Below are 6,000 nucleotides of genomic sequence, written 5' to 3'. Positions count from 1 at the left end.
GGGGAGCCCCTGCCCCTCCAGGTGTTGTGGGGCTCCAAACACCCGTCCGCTTCAGCCAATATGCACCAGAATAAGTTCACTGATTCCCCATCCCTGCTCTAGTCACAGAGGTGCAGCTCCCTCCTGTGCTAGCCATGCCTGGTGGGCTGGACGATCCAGTGTGACAAGACACTGCCTCAGGAAAACTATTAAAAGCTATTACGTTAACCGTCTCAGACGTTTTGAAACTTACCCTGAGACCACTGCCCCTAGTTCAAACATGCATGTAAGACACAAGTTGATGAGTCCCAAAAATGGAGCACTCTGCACATGCTCCGCACCCATCAAGTGGGGACACCCCATGATCCCAAACATGCTTGCTTGAAATTAAACCTCAGTGAAGTGCAATTAGACCTGCTTAGGTCTGCAGTCTTTAATATTCCATTTCCAATCTGCCTCTGATTAAGCAATCTGATCTGCTAAGAGGCAAAAAAAAGTTTGCCAACACCCTGAAATTGTATAGATAATCACTGCAGATAGGAAGAGGAGCAATGGCATCACTACAATGTCAGTATCACCAAAGACATGCTTATCCGGGTCACAATTCTTTTCCTTGGTACTCTGGGCTCCACCACATTTGCCTTTTAGACCATGCTTTCTAGACGACAGTTCTGTGTGTTAAAGTTCTGTGTCCAAGCGCTACACCCACACCCACACACACCTGGCACTTTCCCCAGGAAAACCTGCTCTTTAATGCTGAATCAGAACACATGACAATTCAGGTTTTTCAAAGATTGCCATTTCCTCCAAATCAGCAGTAAAAAGCGGGTTTTCATGGGGAAAGTGCCAGGGTAAAAAAAAAAAGGGAAAGCACTTGGGAAGCCCAGACCTGTGCCTAGAAATGTGGCACAAAAGAAAGTCTGGATGAGCCCTCAAGCCAGAGTAAACACCAGCTCTCAGAAGCTTTCAACATCTAGGGCCAACCCACATCCTAGACACTGTCTCTCTTGCACCAGAAACCATTCTTCAAACGACCATCAGTAGAAAGGCAAGTGTTTGGTCTCACAGTTCCACCAATTTAGCCAGGGCCGGATTTAGATTTGATGAGGCCTTAAGCTACTGAAGGTAATGGGGCCCTTTATATGTCCAGCTGTCCTTTGTCAACAACAAAGTGTCGCTGGTTTTTTGTGTTGAATACATTGTATGCTATATGGTAATTTATGTATCTAAAGCCATTTGCACATAACAAGATATGTATTTTATCAAAGTAATTGTTGAACTGAAATACAATTTAGAAGAAGTATATTAATAGTGAAATTTCTGGGGGGGGGGCAGGAGAGTGGGGACCTAAGCTACAGCTTGTTTAGCAAAAACATAAACCCAACACTGAATTCAGCCCTCAGTTCACATTAGAATCAAAGTTTTTTGTGTTGTCACCAGTTTAGAAGCTTTAATGGTCCCTCTCAGTGAGTCCCTGGTAAGCTAGACAAGAAAGATGGGTCAGGTTCATCCACAACACTGTGGGGGCTGAGTTGCAAGGCAAGCTCCACAGAGCTGCCAGTTTGGGCGTCTGCCATGACTTGCAAGAGCAGAACCATGCTAGCATCCCACTCTGAAAGAGATTGCACCTAAAGATTTGATGCCAGAAAACGGTGGTGGTAAAACCAGGCAGAGAAATTTACAAAGCAGAAGCTACCCAAAACTCCTGCATGGCTTCAAAGGATTAGAGATTGCAAAAGCATAATCGGGGGGGGGGGGGAGATACTTACCATGAACAAGCTACCACAAGGCCCACCTACAAATCCTTCCTTCCTGGCAGGAGACACTGAGTGGAGAGGTGGGGAAACCAAGCTTCCTTATCAAGGGCCTTTTATACCCCCCCCCCCTCCAGACCAATTTCAATGAGATGCAAAGGGACACAGCTGATTGCAATTGAAACCACACTCTCTACCTCTGATGGGATGAGAATGAGAGGGAGGTCCCAAATGGATGCATTATATTGTATTTTAAGGTTTGACAAAATGTACTTTTGTGTCCTTGTGCAAGGACACAAATGTTGGCAAATTGACCTAGCTTAGGCATCCTGGCATTAACTGGGACTTGGATGTTGCAACAAAATGTTGCAGTGTAACAGTGACTGGGCACAATAGGGACAAATGTAAGGTTCTGCACTTAGGTAGGAAGAACCAGATGCACAAATAGGGGACACCTGGCTTACTAGCAGTACATGTGAAAAGGATTTAGGGGTCTTGGTGGACCACAAGCTTAACATGAGTCAACAGTGTGATGCAGCAGCAAAAAAAGCTAAATCTATTCTAGGCTGCATCAACCAGCCTAGAAGGGAAGTAATAGTACCACTCTATTCTGCCATGGTCAGATCACCCCTGGAGTCCAGTGTCCAATTCTGGCACAATTTAAGAAGGATGTTGACAAGCTGAAACGTGTACAAAAGAGGGCAACCAAGATGATCAAGGGCTTGGAAATAAAGCCTTATGAGAAGTGCTTGAAGGAACTGGGTGTGTTTAGGCTGGACAAGAGGAGACTGAGAGGAGATATGATAGATATCTTCAAAAATCTTAAGGGCTGTCACATGGAAGAGGGAGCAAGCTTGTTTTCTCCTCCTCTGGAGGGTAGGACTCGAACCAATGGCTTCAAGTAGCAAGAAAGGAGATTCCAATGAACCATTAGGAAAAACTTTCTGACAGTAAGAGCTGTTCAGCAATGGAACAGTCTCCCTCAGAAGGTGGTGGACTCTCCTTCCTTGGATGGTCTTAAGTAGAGGCGAGATGGCCATCTGTCAGGGATGCTTTAGTTGAGATTCCTGCATTGCAGGGGGTAGGACTAGATGACCCTTGGGGTTCATGGGCTTGTGGCTGAGGGCACTGAAAATGAAAGAGAAGCAGGAGTTCCTGCTCTAACTTGAGCCTCCAATTACAATGTTGGGTCCAGGTCCAGAAGTACCCTCAAGCTTTGACCCTGCTGCTCTCAGGGGAGTGTACCTCGTAAACTCAAGTACTTGGAACATATAATGCCTCTGTCTTGCCAGGTTTCAGGTTCAATTTATACCATATATTATTCAAAGTATTGTCAAAAGGGAAACTGCTCTACATTGGAGCATGAGGCTTCTGCATGTAACTGATTGCTTTCTTAGGCCTGGAAGGAGCATGGAAGGAACAATTTAGCATTATTTTAAAAAACAAAAGAAGGAAATCTAAGCAATATATAACATATAACTGCAGTATATAATATAATTAGGTTTAAGTTGTGACATCCACAGGAAACATAAAGGGCTTTAGCACTGAGATCTAAAGTATTGTTGCACCTGCCCCCAATCTCCTGGATTCCAGGGGTTTGTGTTTCCTTTAAGAATGAGTAATTTTGTATCAAAACTGTTCTAATGCAAGTTTACTAAGAAGTAAGTCCTACTATATTCCGTAAGATTCACTCACAAGTAGGACTGAGGGAGAAAGTTGATTCAGTACACATTTAAAGGTAAACTTACCTAATTTGGAAACCAAAAAGCAGCTGTGCCTTGAAATTCACACTTTTCCACTTCTCCAAATTTGCTCATAAATAATGTGTACAAAAATGCACATACTAGGGTAAAGTGTGCATAAAAATGTATATATTAGTGAAAACAATATACCAAAACGCATTGCATTAGGGGAAATTGCTTTGCAAAAATGCATATATTAGGTGAAAATTGCATTAAATTGTTGAGGACACTTTTAAAAAATGTAAGACTTGAAAAAAAAGAGAATATACATATTTTTGTAACCCAAGAAAATCATATATATGCAAACTGATGTGGAAATACGGAGAACTTAAAATTGGGAAAATGAAAAAATGAAAGAAACCAAAATTGACAGCTTCATTCATCCTTACTGCATAGTCAGTGGACTGCAGCCTGCTGAAACCTTTTGGCAAGGATGTTGTTCTTTTTTTGGGCACCAGAATTTCTCCTGCCTTAAGCAGCCATTCTCTCCACAACTGAGTTACCTTCCTTTAAAAAAAATTTTTTTTAAAAAAATAAACTTTATTGGAATTCAAATTAAAATATGCTCACATAAACACATACACACTCATGAAACAATAATATAAATAATATAGAAATAATAACATACAAAATCATATATAATGAAATAATAATAATGAAAATATAACATAAAAATTAATCTCATACAACATCCAACTTAAATCAAACTTACATAATAATACAGTGGTACCTCAGTTTATGAACACAATTGGTTCTGGAAGTCTGTTCATAAACTGAAGCGTTCATAAACTGAAGCGAACTTTCCCATTGAAAGTAATGGAAAGTGAATTAATCCGTTCCAGACGGTCCGCGGAGGAAGCGTTCATAAACTGAAGCAAACTTTCCCATTGAAAGTAATGGAAAGTGGATTAATCCGTTCCAGACGGGTCCGCAGAGTACTTAAACTGAAGCGTTCATAAACTGAAGCATGGGTGTAATTGGTTCCGGAAGTCTGTTCATAAACTGAAGCGTTCATAAACTGAAGCAAACTTTCCCATTGAAAGTAATGGAAAATGAATTAATCCGTTCCAGATGGGTCCGCGGCGTTCATAAACCGAAAATTCATAAACCGAGGTGTTCATAAACCGAGGTTCCACTGTACTCGTAATCCTAAAAAAATTATGAGTAGAAACAAAAACTAAAATCCTACATTCAAATGCTCATTCAAACCCCAAAATATAATAATCATAATACTCAAAATACATTCCAGCTATAATCCCCTTTATTCATGCCCCTATATCTCCTGCTCTCCTAATACCGGTAGACTTCCACTCATCTCTCTCTCAGGTTCGTTAAATACTATATTCTGGTACTGCTTCCCCTTATTCCTACAAATATATATCCTAAAATTCTCAAATATAATCATGCCTCATAGAAAAAAGAAGTTCACCATCAATCAACTTTATCAACTTGAATTAAATCAAATCAGCTCAGTACGAGATCTTAGAAATAAACCCAGGATTTTATCGTGGGGCGCTGCCTCTTCATATACTCTCCAAATTTTCCCCAATTATGATGGAATTTCTTGTTAGAATACCCTCTGATTGAATTGGTCAATCCACATGTCACGCCTCTTAAGGCTATTTGCAAGTGAAGCCATACCCATAGGTTGACACATTATACAGTAAAAATAACACATATCACATTCTCTCATTAGATTACTTATGTCATTCTAGCACTCTGGGAGAGACATTCTTTCAATAATGGTCTACCCTTTATGCTTGGCAGGAAGGTCCAGTAATAATTGGGAATTGCAGTTTGGTGTGCTTCTGTTTTCTTGTTTTCTCAGGTGTCAAAGTTAGCTCTCTCCTGGTATTGCACCTTCAACACAGCAACAACCTTCCTCATGAATCCCTGGTTTTAGGGCTTTCATTGACCATGTCACCTCCCACCCAGCACAGGTTTGGACATGTTGTGAGATAATAGTAATAACCAGTTAAGGTGGTGAAGGTCCTGTGTGAGTGTCTGGAGGCAGTTGGAGGATGGATGGCGGCTAACAGATTGAGGTTGAATCCTGACAAGACAAAAGTACTGTTTTGGGGGGACAGGAGGTGGGCTGGTGTGGAGGACTCCCTGGTCCTGAATGGGGTAACTATGCCCCTGAAGGACCAGGTGTGCAGCCTGGGAGTCATTTTGGACTCACAGTTGTCCATGGAGGCACAGGTCAATTCTGTGTCCAGGGCAGCTGTCTATCAGCTCCATCTGGTACGCAGGCTGAGACCCTTCCTGCCCACGGACTGTCTCGCCAGAGTGGTGCATGCTCTAGTTATCTCTCGCTTGGACTACTGTAATGCGCTCTATGTGGAGCTACCTTTGAAGGTGACCCGGAAACTACAACTAATCCAGAATGCGGCAGCTAGACTGGTGACTGGGAGCGGCCGCTGAGACCACATAACACCGGTCCTGAAAGACCTACATTGGCTCCCAGTACATTTCCGAGCACAATTCAAAGTGTTGGTGCTGACCTTTAAAGCCCTAAACGGCCT

Source organism: Zootoca vivipara, chromosome 16, assembly GCF_963506605.1.
Source record: "Zootoca vivipara chromosome 16, rZooViv1.1, whole genome shotgun sequence".
Taxonomy (NCBI): Eukaryota; Metazoa; Chordata; class Lepidosauria; order Squamata; family Lacertidae; genus Zootoca; species Zootoca vivipara.
Note: the sequence above shows the minus strand (reverse complement) of the source record.